Source organism: Megachile rotundata, chromosome 1 (genome assembly GCF_050947335.1).
Source record: "Megachile rotundata isolate GNS110a chromosome 1, iyMegRotu1, whole genome shotgun sequence".
NCBI classification, from domain to species: Eukaryota; Metazoa; Arthropoda; class Insecta; order Hymenoptera; family Megachilidae; genus Megachile; species Megachile rotundata.
Genome location: NC_134983.1, coordinates 22,864,248 through 22,881,932, shown reverse-complemented (window position 1 = coordinate 22,881,932; position 17,685 = coordinate 22,864,248).

Here is a 17,685-nt window from a genome sequence, read left to right as displayed (position 1 = left end):
TGTTCATTATTTCCTAAACATTCTTCAATTTTATTTCATTCCATAAATTATATATAAATATTTTAGTTTGAATTACTATTTCAAAGTTACATATCTTTCATACTTTATTTCATAATAAATTATAATAATTTCACAATAAATAATTTAATCAGGAGGATAAAAATGATAAGTTCTTCAATTTCAAAAGAACACTACTTCTCGTAACTTAAAAATTGGGATATTTAGTAAAAAAATTTGTTTAAGAGATCGAAGAGGGTTGCCACTGATCGAGCAGAAAGTCAGTGGAATTCAGGAGTTTTCCGGTGTTCGGAAAGCAAAGTGGCGTGAATGAGTCGTCCCTTGACGATCGTAAGATTTATGGTCGCGACGGTGGGACAGGGAAGGCCAAACATTGCACGACTCGGGGCTAGTAACCCTTGACTTCCTATGGTCCACCCCTGACGACCCCATGCGGTCTTGATAGTGGTTGCACACGGGTCGTGATAAAAATATGACTACCTCGTAAAACAGCGACATTTTTTCTTTCTTCTCTTCTTCTCCCGTTTCCTACTACGTACATTTATCAAATTATCAAATTTATATATTCTCAAACTCAAATTCATAGATGTAATACAGGGTGCTCGAAGAAAATGTACAGACACTTTATCTATTATACTTGTATTTAATTTTGCTTAAGGTGTTTGTTGATGTAGTTACAAGTTTGATCGAATAAATTAGTAAAGCATAAGATATTAAGCACGAGTTAAATGCAAAGGATACGATGTTTCAGAAGTTGTTTTTGCTTGTTCACAAATGTGCAAATGAGTATAGGATGCATCCAAAGAGATGTACTCACTTGAACAAGATGTTTATGTACATACGTATACGTGTACATATATGTACATATACGTGTTCATATGTATATGTGTACATATGTGTATATGTGTACATATATGTACATATACGTGTACATATGTATATGTGTACGTATGTGTATATGTATCCATACATGTCCATATACGTATACATATGTGTATATGTGTACATATATACGTATGCATATACGAAAGAGCACACTATCATAGACATAATTTTAGAGCCCATCTACAATCTCCCGAAGCACCATTTTGCCTAATTGCCGAAGTTTCTAAGCTGTTCGAAATGAAAGTAGATCAAAAGGTGAAGGGGTAAGAATAAAAGATTTCCTAAGAACAAAAGACACCGAAAATGATTGTCGAAGTGAGTCAAAGGCTGTCCTCCGAGACGAAAGGAATCCCGAATCGAGAGGCGAGGAAACGAAGGGAGAAGAAGAGTAGCGAGGACGGTTCCGGTTTCTTCGATGCCCCGTGAACTGGCAGAGAAATGTCGTTAACGCTTAAATGTTAATAAATGTGGAGGGAGCAGAAGAGAACGGAGCGGATCCCACGTAGCGGACAGGTAGAGGCTCACCTGAGAGACTAAGCGTAGAGAAGGCAAGAAGTTGCTGCCACGCTGGCGGCTGCTTTTGAGCCTCGGTTTGTCATGGTTCGCATGATAGATGAAGGAAGCGGCAGCAGCCTCCGCCAACCTCCACACGCGCTCTCTACACCCTCTACAGGATCTTTCAAAAATAAACTGCTCTTCTTACTTTATGGATTTCATTGTTTATGTCACTTTCATAGGATGTGGGCTCGAAGTTAGATTCATGGGGTTTGGCTGTTTTGGGTTCTGCAATTTTGGTGTACTGGTGGGGTTCTGCAATTTTAGTGCACTGATGGGCTTCTGCAATTTTAATGCACTGTTGGACTTCCGCAATTTTAGTGCACTGTTGGGCTTCTGCAATTTTAGTACACTGTTGGGCTTCTGCAATTTTAGTACACCTCGTGCTGTTCTTCGTACTTATGTCTTTCACACTTTAGGACACTTTGCTAGCTGATGCGGGTTGATGTGTTCTACTGCTAGATTTGTGGGACTCCACAAATATTTTAGTACATCTCATCCTGCTCTTCGTACTTTGTGACTTTCACACTTTAAGTCACTTTGCTAGGAGGAGTTGATATGGGGACGAAGTGTTCTACTGCTAGATTTGTGGGGCTCCACAAATATTTTAGTACACCTCGTCCTGCTCTTCGTACTTTGGGACTTTCACACTTTAAGTCACTTTGCTAAGAAGAGCTAATGTGGGACGAAGTGTTCTACTGCTAGATTAGTGAAGTTCTGCAGTTATGGACTTCTGCAATTTTAGTAAACCTTGTCCTGCTCTTCATACTTTGAGACTTCCACACTTTATGTCACTCCACTAGGAGCTGATGTGGAAGTGTTCTACTTCTAAATTAGTGGAGCCACCTAAATACTTCACTATACCTCCTCCTGCTCTTCATACTTTGTGTCCTTCCCATTTTACATCACTTCTCTGAGAATTGATGTGGGACCCTCATGTATTCTACTGCTAGATTCAGATAGCTGTTCAAATGTTTTACGAGATGTCCTTGCAGGTAAAGTAAGTACTGGACTCCAAAGAAGACAGTAAGACTATAACTTCATCATGTTCTTCAAGGTGGGAGAACTTTATTGAACCCACGATGTTATTTATCGAATCACAACATGAATTTGCAAAGCAGAATATTATAAATCTATGATCTAGTACATAAGGCATCCTCGCCTAGATTGAAGAATTTATTTAAACATTCAGGGTGGGACTCTTCATTGTTGTTCATTATGATTGTAGGCTATGTTTGAACATTCAAGGTGGGTATCTTCATCGTTGTTCATTATGAGTGTAGACTATATTTGAACATTCAAGGTGGATATCTTCATCGTTGTTCATTATGATTACAGACTCTAATGTTTCATAAACCATGCTAGCAGAATTCATAGAAGTGACGTAGACAGAAAATTATCTGCATTGTGCTTGGTGCAAAAGATGTTTATGATTCAAGTACTTTTTCGAGGAACTTCATTATTGCAGTAACTTGGGTTTAACTTGAGAATTGAATCCTTGAATTTCATAGAAGAGGATTCATTACATAAATGTGATTCGTTAGCAGCGTTCTTTATTTTTTTTATTGAACATAATCTTCTTTATTCGTGGTGTGCACGTATTTTGAGACAGCTTGTATATACATCGCGTTAAGTTTTCACCGCGGGGACACCTTGCGACGAACCTCTCTCGTTCGTTAATTCCTTCGGTTACGGCGAATATAATAGAATCTCACTCGCCACGTGCGCCCGTGCAAATTATGGAACGCTACTCTTTTTTTTCCTCTCACGAAAACGTGTTACACGATCGAATCATCGTGATTTCTATTCAACCAGCGAAACCTTCTTACGCCACGACTCTGATCTTTTAACCCCTTTGGCATTTAACTGACGTGTGCAGCTATTTAACTTGATTCCTAAATGTAAGGATACACTGTAATTGATTCTCTTCACAATCGTTAAGATACGATGTCGAAACGAATCTTGATAAAATGAAGCACGAACGATTACCCTCGTTGATGATTATAATTATACCTGCGATTACTTTCAATTAAAAGATATTCACGTTTTCCTATAAGATTCATTGCTTTGTGGCTGATATGCGGATGCAACTTAATTCAATGAGACCATAATCACCGCTGAATATTTCGACATTGAAGTACATTATTGATAATGTACTAATTAAATCATTAAATATTCGCAATGTCGTTAAGGACACAAAATATGGTCATTTAATCATGTGTGAATATACGTGAAGTAGAGTAGTAATTTATGAAATTGTATCTGAATAAGTCACTGTATTTTGTTAATAACTTGTTTAGTGTCGATCTTAAAATTTGGAAGAAAATATGTTTCGTGATGATATCTTAAAAAAGTTGGATCAAATACTACATACATACATACATATATGTATACACACATCCATACATACATACATACATACTCACACACATACATATATGTATACATACATACATACATACATACATACATACACATATACACACATACATACATACATACATACATACATACATACATACATACATACATACATACATACATACATACATACATACATACATACATACATACATACATACTCACACACATACATATATGTATACATACATACATACATACACACATACATGCACACACACATACATACATGCATACATACATACATACACACACACATACATACATACATACACACATACATACATACATACTCACACACACATACATACACACATACACTTTGCAATAATCCACTTTTGAAAATTTACACATCATCACCACAACAAAAATGTTAATAAAACATGTAATCACCCACCACAGTAAATAAATCATGAAATACCAACAAAGTGAATAAGTATAAAGAAAAGTGAGTATAAAGAAAAGAAAAATTAAGAGAAACAGAGATTCGAATACGAGTGTCGGACTTAACTAAGAACTCAAGGGTTAGCTATTCGATTTGACACGTCCCATAAATCTTTATAGGGTAGGAGAGTACTCGAGCCGAGGATGCTGGCCTAGGGTCTACCAGGAGGGTGATAGATCCGAAAATCAAGCGGTAAGCGTGCAAAACCGTTCGACGTTTCTTCGTCGTAGAGGGACCACGATTCACCACGTGTATGTGCATATACAAGGGGGAGGATCGTTATAATGATTAGTTGGCCCGTGTCACGACAGAATTCGAATATTAGTCGAGCATCTTCCATGGCGGACACTCCCTCGATCACGATTTATTAATTTATTACGAGACATATGCTTTTAGCTATCGATGTACAAGGGTGGGTTATTGATTTTTATCGTATTTATACTGGTATGTCTTTCTGATGCGAATAATTGTTTCATATTGTTGGTGTTGTCATAAGTCAGATGAGAGACTACCTAATTATATGAAGGGTTATGTTGAATATTTTTATTCAAGAATACATGTCAGTATTGTTCATGTAAATTTAAAATGTTAGGATATCAAAAAGATGGAGCTTGAAGAGACAGCTTAAACAAAGCAAAGTCACTTCTCAAGATCAAGAAATATTAAAAATATACATGCTCAAAGTCTACTTTTAAAAGTATGCAATCTAAAGTCACACTATCACAGAACCACCTTAGCTAAACATATTAAAATAAACATATTAAACATATTAAACATATTAAACATATTAAACATATTAAAATTCTATATTAACACAAATGCAATTTAAACACAATGACATGTAATACACTGTCTATAAAAATGAACAAGAAATAAAATCACCAAAGCAACTGTACAATCATTCTGATCAACGTAATCACTTGAATGGAATAATAATCGTGTTCACTAACCAGTAAAGAGAGTGATACGTATATTTTGAAAGCAATGGAATCGAAGGAGGTAACTGCACGGTTTTTAATAATCAAAGAGATAGAGGAGGAGTGTTAGGTTATGTAAAGAGGGCACACTGTATAACGGCCCTATAAAATGACTAATGATGCAAGGTGGGTGTAAAGTGAAGCGGCTATTGATTCGTAGACGCGTAAATGACACGTCTATCGGCTACCGAGGCCACCAGTCATGCTGAGGTTTTAACTCTTAGCACGGTGAACCCCCGAACCTCGCTCGACGACCTATAGAGACGATGATAAACGGTCCATGCCACCAGGAGGCTGTGCTTTACAATTACTCGACAATATTTTTACAACGAACCGCATTAAAAATATCATTGGTTCCTTGATTTCATCGTTGTCAAACCCTTTGTTGGCTCCTCATTATTTTTGCCTTGACAAGCTTGGCTTCAACAATAATTAATAAGGATATTTATAATATTTAGTACTTGTTATATAGCTGAAGATTTTGCAAGTTTAACCTGTTAATGATGTTTAGAAAATTTCATTTAATCTTTGTTATATAGTTAAAGGTTTAGCAAGTTTAACTTGTTAATGATTAATAAAAATATTTTTTAAAATTTCATTCAATCCTTGTTACACAGCTAAAGGTTTAGCAAGTTTAACTCATTAATGATTAATAAAAATATTTTTTAAAATTTCATTTAATCCTTGTTATACAGCTAAAGGTTTAACAAGTTTAACTCATTAGTGATTAATAAAAATATTTTTTTAAATTTCATTTAATCCTTGTTATACAGGTAAAGATTTATTTTAATGATCTTTTCGATGCATTAATTGTTTTTCACTCTAATTGAATTTTTAGATCAAATTTGAGTTATGATCTACAGGATCAGTGGTCGTTAAATGAAAAATTTACCTGACAGTTTTCTTTATTTGTCTACTCATTGTGGTAGATATTAACCTCACCTGACGCAACTGCCAAGGAAATTATAGGTTAAGAAATAGGTTAGGAAACAATATCTACGTTGCGACACAAACATGTTAATGAAACGACAGAATATTTATCAGACTTTTTCAAGCTCTCCTAAAAAATTTATTATAAATGTCCTATTTAAAAAACCTATTAAAGTATCTTTACAATGTGTCATCAATTTTCAAATTCATTTTTAATTTAAAAAAAAGGCGATGAACGAACAAACATGTCAATGAAACTAACAGAATATTTATCATTTTTCTAGCTCTTCTAAAAAATTCACTGTAAATGTCCTTTTTAAAGTTTGTTAATTTCCGAAATCTGTCATCAATTCATTCATAATTTTAAAAAAGGATAATGTACAAAATATTTGATAAGGAGACGGTCAAAAAAGAGATCCTTGACCATTTCGATAAAACATGGAACACTCGGAAAGAACGGAAAAGGTGTTTACTCGTGGGCTGACGTGGAATCCAATCAACGTCTCCATTGCGACTTGACCTTACGAAAATTGGGTCGAGGATCCACGGGGATGATTAATGCTCGCGCTGATTAGTCTCGGGGTCTTCGAGACGAAACCGGGTCTTTCGACCATTAGCCGTTCTATGATCTTTGTCCATCGGGTCGGGTAACATTAGATTGTTCATAAGACAGCCATGAAATCATTTTAGCTGGTGCCTCTTCCCACCGACACCTTCGATTCCACGGAACTCTGATTGACATTTATTAATTATTCGTCGGCGAGACCGTTTTTTTTTCCTTTCCGATACCTCGAACCAGCACACTTCATAAATTAGCGGATATTTCTCGATTTGCGGATAAGTGGGAATTACCGAGTTTTCTTATGCTTTGTGAATTAATGACATCGAGAGTTTTATATTCATCACTGATGTAGAATCTAGGGAAAACCTATGCACTCCCTCCATACATGTGCACTTCCTTTATCAGAAATTATTGAAGTGTAGGAGTGGGTTTGATAGAATGAGAGACAGGGCTGCTAAATTTAAATGTTTAAATGTTTGAATTTAAATGTTTTTTAAACTTAAATTTAAGCATTTGAATGCTTGGAAAATTGGAATTTTTACGTCTTGGGAATTTGAGAATTTGAGAACCTGGGAACTTGAGGAGCAGAACTTGCGAATTTAAAAATTGAAGAACTTGAAAGCCTAAAAATTTGAGAACCTAAGAACTTGAGAATTTACAAATTTCAAAATTTAGAGGCCTATAAATTGGGATTTTGACATCTTAGAAATTTGAGAATTTGAGAACCTGAGAACTTGAGAAGCAAGAACTTGCGAATTTAAAAATTGAAGAACCTGAGAACCTAAAAGCTTGAAAATCTAAAAACTTGAGAGCCTAAGAACTTGAAAATTTCATACAATTTACAATTTACAGATTAAAAAATTTAAAGGCCCAACAATTAAAAATTTGTAAACTTGAAAACTTGAATCCTCAGTAATTTTAACATTCATAAATTTGAAAATCAGAAAACTAGAAAATTTGAAAATGTTTTACAGCGTAAAACAATGGACCAAGCCAATGAACAGACAGGTCTTGGAGTACGAGCGCTTGTTGCACCATAGCGTTCGCCGTTTATCAGTTAGGGCGAGCGAGGTTTGTTTATGTATGTTAACATGGCGTCCGCTTGTCTGCCCCCATGAGCTCGCTTGATTTATAGGCGGAGCATCTGACAGTAGATACCACCCCCAAAACTCGGGACAACAACTGTTTCGTTCCCTGGTAGAGTGGAAAAGTAACCTCGGTTGACTTCCATCTGTGATCAGTATTTCAAACTATTTTCTAGTAATTTTAACTCTGTGGTTACGTGCTCTTTACCTTTTATCATTCATAAAATTTATTGGGAAGAAAATTCTACTTTTACGGTGGAAGGTAAAGCAATTCCTATTTCATCGACGATGATAAATGACAGCTGTGGGTAAAGCAGGTTGCCTTTTTGACGGTAGTTAGTAAATGAATATCTGGTGTTGATAAAACAGTGGAATTGAAATAGTACCTTCATGTGATAAATAAATTTTTACCTGCAGTTAATAATTATTTGTGAAATTATCTGAGAAATTTGAAAGAACGTTTTTATTTACAGATGAAGTATAGAAGAGTGCAATGGCAAGATACAGTATAGTGTGTTAATTGTACTGAACACATAATCACAATTTTTCTACCTAGGAAATATATTGTAAATAATATAAAATCAATATAAATGAATATACAATAAACATATATAGCACATTAATCAATAAAATCAATTTTAATTGTATTAAAAAAAAATTGAACAAGTGGCGCCATCTCTCCGGCGAACAGGGTGAACTACACACTTTTGAAACTCTACTTTCATTAGTTCCCTCACTCTGCCACTAGATGGCGCCACCCATATCATTTTACTCTCTTTGCAATGAATATAATTAATTTTATTAATTTAATTCACTATAATATGAATCGAATTACATCGGACAGCAAGAATAATCAACGTCGAACTATTTTAACTTTACCAAACTATTATAAATTGTTAACCATTCGTAGGTATATCCCGATAAGTATCACGTACCGCCATCTAGTGGTAGAACGTGAGAACTAATTAACCTCCTGTTTCAAAAGTGTGTAGTTCACCCCGTTTGCTGAAGAGATGGCGCCACTAGTTCCATTATTTTTTTAACTCAATTAACATTGATTTTATTGATTAATATGCTATATATATTTATTATATACTTATTAATATTGATTTTGTACTATTTGCAATATATTTCTTGGGTCTGAACATGCGGATTATATGTTCAGAATAATTCGCGTACTAGAATGTATCTGGTCGATCATATAGGGAATGACATAAAAATGACAACAAATTTTATTATCTTCTTTTGCAAAATCAGTTCGATATCGGAGCTTGACGGCTTTCCAAATTGCAAACCGAATAAAATTAGAATAATATTAGAATGATAGTCAAACTCAAAGAGACTGTCTCCTTCATATGTGGACATATTGTTAGTGATGAATCAACATAAATTTCAACAAGGCTTACTAGCTCGTAAGATCAAAAACCTTCACTTAATACGATTACCACATTTTTGCGTTAAGTCAAACACATAGCTATTGTAATTACTGAATTTCTACGTGAAAATGAAAAGAAAGTACAAATTCTTCTCTGCAGACATGCAACTCTCTATTGCTCTCAATAGAAAAGTGTTACCATCGATATTAAATAGAATTTTCGTAATATTCTTTCCTTTCCTTAGATTAATACCCCAAAAAAATTAAAATGGAAACTTTCAAGAATACAAACTCCATCGAAACGCACATACGTCCCCAGTTTTCTTTGCATTTCAACTCAGAATTTCGAAAGAAGGAACCATTGTACCCTACCGACGACGTTCGCGTTTAAGGGACACGTTTTCATTAAATGGAATTTCTTAATAGAAACTTTAGCCGGGATTGGCAGCATCTGCAAGAGAGTGACGGCACAGCCGACCTTAGTGGGGTTGAACAGGGGAACCAACGATCCCGTGTGTTGACGCCCGAAATGCTGTCCGATCGATCTTCGTCAGACTTGATTTCGCAGCGGTACAATCATCCAACAAATAGAATTGTACGTTACCCTATAGCCATGCCCACGTTCCCCGAAAAACTTCACAACTGCCGTTCGTTGTCAACAGCCCCTTTTCTCAACTTACACCTAAATCCTTCGACTTCCATCCCTTACTCCGCCTCTTCAACTAACCTCTCTATTCGACTGTGCCAACTTTTTTAATTTCTGTATCTATGAAATTTATCACCACGTCGTTTCGTATCTATCTGCGAAATTAAGCATTCTGGTGAATTATATTTGTGATGAGAGATAAAGACGTGGTTTTTATCAATTTTACAAGGGTTCTGAGATAAGATTATTTTTGTATACAAGCTATTTCATTTATAAATAATGTAAACGTTTGATGTATTACGTCGTATCCTACTTAAAATCGTTTATCTCTGTTAACCTCTTAAGACTCTTGTATAATTAAACACGTTAAGTTCGTATGAGAAGCTAACTAAAAAGAATTGTGAAATTTCGTTTAAGTTGTATGTCTGCACCGCCATTTTTTCGTCCTGGATCTTGAAGAACAACTGACTTGCAGATTCTGTCTCAAACACTCAACCACAAAACTAAATGTTACCCAAATTTTCTCTGTCTATTTGACTGAAATTAACTTACATAAAATTTGACTAATTTATTTCTTTACAAAATAAATTTTATTTACGATACTTCCAAAATTTTATGATACTTCAAAAAAAAGTAGATGAAAATATAATTTGCTTATTTTATTAAATTTATCAAAGATTTCACAATTTATCCAGTCAGAAATTAGGTCCACCTTCGATCAACATACACGAGCTCATAGAAATATCAGACAAGGTTATAATTAATTCCTATCAGCTGCACCTTTCATATGAATGTATAACAAGACACTTTTCGAACACGTTCCTATTTTTACCACAAAGTGTAAATTATAAGATAAGTAATTAAATCCATACATTACAGTCTGACAAACAAATAAAATTCCGACGACACGTAACGAATAAGAGTTTCCATTGCAGGCGCAGGGCATTTGTTACGAGTCTCGGGTTTTATCGCCTGGTGATCAGCCGACACGCGTAAGTGGCATGATTGATTCTCATTATCAGACACCGGTCGTTAACATATTTACTAACGGCCGCGTATGTCTTAATTAAAACCTTACCGTTCCTTAACCCTAGGCTAGGTAACTAACATGCGATTTGCAACAAATCGTACACATTTTATCGTGTTCTTTTCTGTCGTTTATTAAATACTTTAATTGGACCTGGGTTAAATACAATTAGCACTGCATTCAAAGTCGTTGAAGCTTTCGAGTGAAATTAATGTAAATTGACGCAGAAACAAGATGGATGCTAACCTTTAGGTTATAAAGTATTGGAGCTTGCGATACTTTTAGTTTGAGGAGATTTAGTATTGGAAATTTGTATTTTGAAGGACGATGTGGAAGATTTGTAGATTGAAGTGTGAGAGTGTTGAAAATTTGTAGTTGGAAGCTGGTACTCAAAGTTTTGAGTTTGGAGAGCGTTATTGTGTGGAATTTTTATTTTGGAATGCGTCAATGTAGAAAATTTGCAGTTTGAAGTGTGAGAGTGTAGAAAATTTGTATTTGGAAGGCGTTGCTACTGAAAGTTTTGAGTTTGGGAGTATTATTGTATGGAATTTTTATTTTGGAACGCGTCAATGTAGAAAATTTGCAGTTTGAAGTGTGAGAGTGTTGAAAAATTCTATTTGGAAGGCGTTGCTACTGAAAGTTTTGAGTTTGGGAGTATTATTGTGTGGAATTTTTATTTTGGAACGCGTCAATGTAGAAAATTTGTAGTTTGAAGTATGAGAGTGTTGAAAATTTGTATTTGGAAGGCGTTGCTACTGAAAGTTTTGAGTTTGGGAGTATTATTGTATGGAATTTTTACTTTGGTACGCGTCAATGTAGAAAATTTGCAGTTTGAAGTGTGAGAGTGTTGAAAATTTGTATTTGGAAGGCGTTGCTCTGAAAGTTTTGAGTTTGGTATTATTACTGTATGGAATTTTTACTTTGGAACGCGTCAATGTAGAAAATTTGCAGTTTGAAGTGTGAGAGTGTTGAAAATTTGTATTTGGAAGGCGTTGCTCTGAAAGTTCTGAGTTTGGGAGTATTATTGTACGGAATTTGTACTTTGGAACACGTCAATATAGAAAATTTATATTTTCCAAGCTTGAGTATTCACCATTTTGTCTTTGGTGAACGCCTCGACACTAAAAATTTGATTTCGAGCAACACTTATATTTTGTGAGACCATTTATATTTTGTAAGCGCCAATATTCGAAACTCTAACTTCCTTCAACATCAAAGCTTCAACTTTTCATTCCAAAAAAAATGTACCAAAAAAATCCCCAACCCCCAAAACAACTCACATTTAGCCAATTTCCAAAACTCCTCTGAAGCAAATTAAACAAAACATTCAATTGTCCCGATAACAGTAAACAAGTAAAGAATGATTTTCTTTAATCAGAGGTATCCGAAGTTTCAAGTTCTTCTTATCCGTTCTTCCGTAAAGAGGAAAAGCTCCTAGGAAAGATATCGAAGGAAAAAGGAGAATAAGAAAAAGGAACGGATAGACGGACGTACAGAATGGTAAAGGCAAAAAGGAAGCAGTGGCAGCGCGAAGAATGTCATAGCTAGTTGTTTCTGGCCGAGGAGGGAGGCTGACACCTTCGTGATGGATGATCGCCGACCGTCCGCAAAAGCTGCCGTTGCTGCTGCCGTCCCTGCCGACTGCCGACGGAATGGCTGTTGCTGCTATTGCTTCTGTTGCTCGATCCACCAACCACATCGCCGCAGAAACGCTTTATTCTCGAATGCTACTCTATTTCGATTCTATTTCTCCTAACGTCTACTTGCTACTTCATAAGTACTTCGTAATTTGATTAAGTTGTCTCTTTGGACTTCGCATTAATCATTCGTGATTTTACCCCAAAATTTAACAGACCATCTTTTATAATATAATTTATTTAGTACCATACTGTATTCAGCAAATATTACATGTTAGTACAGTTAGTTCTATTTTCAAGTATTTAATGTCACATCTGCAATGTAATACCCATGTTTCAGAAAATGGATGATGCCACCTAAAAATGTCAAATGGATAGGCCACCTAAATGTGGATGATGCAGAGGTTAAAATATTGATTTTCGAAAAATTGAATTTAATTTTAGGTCAGTCTAGTAATATATCTATGAATTTAATGTCACATGCAGCATCATGTAAAGTTAGATATGTAACGTCGTAAAATTTCATAAAATGGATGACAGATTCTTCAGAAAAATACCGTATTATGTAGTACTATACATGCTACCAGTTTTTAATATCATGTGTAGATAGATGTATAGTATTATATTTACTTGTCCACAGTTTTATTACTAAAAATAAGGATAGGTAGCTTTCAATGTGCTATCTTATGTGACCAGTTTTCTCCATTCTTGCATTTTGAGGGTTCAACACAGGGAGCTGTGAATATTAGTTTAACTTTGAGGTTAGGTCTCTTACACTTCAAAGTTCCAACACTCATCTTTCGATTTTTGAGATGGAAATTTTTAGAGTTCCAAACTTCCAAGGTTACAACATCTCTGAATTAAAAAAATTGCAAAGTTTCAACTCTTAAGAATTCCAAAAACATAGAATTCCAAGATATTGAAGTTCCAAGGTCTCCAAATTTCGAGAGTCCAAGCTTTAAATATTTTAATCCTAAATAATCTTGAATTACAAATTCCAAGTTTCCAACCCCAAAGTTTTAAAGTCCTACACTTTCCAAAATTCCGAAACTCCCCTTTGAAGACCTCCAGATTTAAATATTCCAAATATACCTAAATCCAAAAGAGGTCCAAAGCTCCAAATCTCAAAGTCCCAGCATTACAAGATATTTAAAAACCCCCAAACAGTGCGTACCAAATCACATACAAACGGTATCTTTTTAAAAGATACCATCCTAACTAAAGCAGTAGAGAGACATTCGGTCTCCTGCGGGGAAGCAAATTTTTTCGCGGGCAAGTAGGTGCAAAGTACAGTAAGCCCGGGAGCATTCAGCGGATCCAGGGTGTGTACAGCCGATGCTGCGCCGTTGGGAGCGTGCTAATGGCTACTGACACACAGTTTTGATGGATCGGCTACCACTCTTCTCCTCCTATCCCGGTCCGCGTGGCGGCGAAATATGCGAGTCTAGCGATACGACGCTCGGGAGAGAGGAAATGCACGGACAAACAGGAAGACGGGGAAACGTTATTACGGTTCGGGAACGCCGACGAATAATCCGACTCCGTTGATCAATAACTGGGCCAACTACTTTTATTCTATTTTCCATCTTGTGATTGTAGGTGGTTTGTGACAAAAATACATTGTTAAGCAAGAAATAGTTGGTCTTGTAAAGCAAGAAATACGGTTTTCAATTTATACAATCGTAGCTGGTAGTTTATCGCCTTCTATGGTAACTGTTCACATATGGTGGCGGAGGGTAGCTCATATGAACATATATGGCCACATAAGCATTGTGTGCAAAATATAATAGCATGGAGTTGGTCTAACTTCTAGGATTTCAATGTGAATGTGAATGTAATGCAAGATAATTATACATTGTATGCATACAGTTAACTGCAATGCTGTATATGTTGCTTTGAAAATGCAATGTGGAGAACTCAGCCTAGAAACACTTTTTATGAATCTCATAGCAGTTGATACTAATTAAACCCTTTCATTTGTGGACCTAAACTTTTCAAGTTGACAAAGTACACTATCAGTTAGTCTACTATACATATGCTATCTTTCTTCAAGAATCATGGACATCTATATCCACTCTTCCATAAAATAGTACTCCAAGAATGATTATGTAATGATATTAGAAAAAAGGAACAGTGTATTGGATTGCAGTATTTGACTAGGTGATAGCAATTGATAGTAACTAATTGCTAATTCTAATATCAGAAATATTCTTGAAAATCATATTATTTGCGAGTTAACTACTCTTGATGGCTGACACTCATGACACTTTAACCTAGTTTCCAAATAATTCTCTGCTATGTACATCTCCCAAATGAATTCTTGCTCACAATCTACTACTTTCACATACTACTCCATGCAAGAAATTGAATTTGTAAAATCTTTTCAAATCGGCGAAACTTAACCTTCTACCTAACCGTCAAACTTAACTTACCATCAAGAGCGTACCATCACCCACCATCAGCCTAGTTTTTTTCTCCAGCAAAAGTGTCAAAAGATAACTTCTCCGAAGTAGTTCGAACATCGATTCCCGGTCGAAAATGAACCGCAGCAACCATTACATGTCCTCAGCGTGCGAACATATCGAGGCTTTCCTCGCTAGACGTTGTCGCTTCGGTGACATCGAGAGGAGCCGGTGGCGGTGAACACACGTCGTCGAGCGAGTGGAGGTGAACAGGTTGTCAATGGGAATTTCTGGACGGTGGACGTCTGGTTCTGTAGGCCTCGAAATCAGGGGTGTATCCTTGGGGACAGATGCGTCACCGCGAACAACGCGAGCGGATACCCGTGTCGCCCGAGCGTCTGCCAGCGTCCGCTTCGTTCCTCCTTCTCCTCGTCCCGTTTCTCGCCCCTTTGCCCAATTAGCATCTATCCGTTTCCTCGCGTATCTACGTATCGCGATTCGTGCCCGTTGCTCTTTTTGTGCATCGAATCGATACCCTCCTCCTCGTTCATGCATCGGTTGATCCTCTTTTGCCGCTGCTTTAGACGGCTCTTACAGCTTTGGAATACGGTTATACACCGATGTCAAGTATCGTTTGCTATACTTTTTATGTTGGGGACACGAGTTTTGGACCTCTGTCAGATATTCGGAGACAAATCAAATGGTAATGCTAATTGGAGTAGTTGTGATTTATTCTGATTTGTGTTGCAATGTGTAACTGCTACTGTTACTGTTACTGTCATTGTTATTATAATTATCAAACTTCAATATCCACAAGAGTTTCAAATTTCGAAGAGTTTCAAACTAGCATAATCTTACAATCCTCATACCCTGACGTCTCTATACATATATCTCTTATACCCTTATCTCTAACTTTATATTCTTGGATCTCCATATTTCTTGTTCATATAAATGACATCACCTACCATAAATTGGGGTAACAACCCTAACATTAACCTAACGCTAGAACATAATAATTTTGTACCTCACATCCCTTTGAATTACTAAATTACTTCAATAGTGCTTACAGACAACAAACTCTAAAGTGATACCTTCAGGTGATCTTTCACATGATCTACTTTCAGATAGTTAATGTTACCTGTAACGCAATGTTACCTATAACGTTACCCTTTAACTTAATGTTACCCCAACTTATTAGTCTTGAAGTAATATCTAAAGCATCCCAAAAAGAAAATACCAGTGCGTGCACCTCGAGTTCCATCCGTTCTTTTTCTGTTACCTAGAATGTTGTCGATCACAGACGTCTGTTGTAGCTTTGGTCCCCAGCCTCAAAGGACTGCGAGTCGGTTGCATGTTTCGAGGGATTAAACGCGTGACTAGGAATACGAATCCTTAGGGACATGACAAGAGGTCACACAAAGTGTAGGATCATGTAGGAACCTCCGCTCGGAGGAAGTCTCAAGAGAGTTCCCCTCTACCTGGCCTAACGTGCCCACGGAACTGAAGAATTTCGGACAAGACTACGGCATTAAGCATCCATATTTCAAACGCAGAAATAACTTTTATCTACCACCAACTAACCTCAGGAAAAACATTCGTCTTTCAGCTACTTCCACTGTGTGACATCTTAAATTAATCTAATATAATAGAACCATTGAATCAATTAAATTAATTTCATTTCATTTCACTCAGATTTAATGTTCGAACCTTTGACGGTGATTTCATGTTGTCTATTTAGTTTCATAATTTTTTTATTTTTTTTTTATTCATGAAGAGTCGAATTGTCAAATTTGTCCAGGTAAGGTTCTCAAACTTAGTTTTACAATTTGTGTAATTAGTTTAGAATTACAATTAGAATTCTTAAACTTCAAGTCTTCCACATATTCTCTAACTTGAAATCTTTCAAAACATACGATTCTCAAATTACCCTATTACCGAGTTTATGGCATTTTCCATTTATGGTATTTTCCTATTCTCCGCAGTCAGATACACGAAACACCTGGTCGATTAGATTGGAACGTACGCGATAACATTTCGCGTCATCGTTTTTCGAAATCAGGAACCCGAGCATGTAAATTGTTGCCACACCTTTTTCCCTTATTAAAGTAGCGCGTTATCACGGAGACACCGCATGCATTAATTAAGAAGATGACAAGAATATTTGGAGAGCAACGACAGACACAGTAATGATCAGTGCTACCGCATTAATCTAAAATAATGCATCGAAGTTGGACGTTGATAGCTTTCGAAGAACGTCAGGCAGCTAGAAAACGAGCATGTACACCGATCACGAGGATGACTCTCAAAAAATGACCAAGTTTGAGGTCTAAAACCGGATCATTATCTGTCCTTGTGGCATGTGCACCTTCTCCGTGTATCTTCAAGTAGGATTAATTAACATCCTAGATAATTATCTGGAAACGAAACCGAGGTCAGTTCGCTGATCGAGACGTCGTCGACTTCTCGAAATGTCCCTTTCTCTATTCATCCCTCTCTTCATTTCGGACTCCGTCTACAGCGCTCTTCAAACGCGACGAGCGCCTATAATTTCTACCGGTTGCAAAAACAAGCTTGTACACCAGATAAACCGATAGCGTATCGTTTTCGATAAACGTCGAAATATGTGCAGCTCGAACTTATATCGACAGTTTGTCAATGTTTACTACGCAACTGACGCACAAAGACGACCACTGATTACAGATCTTGTTTTCGTATCGCGG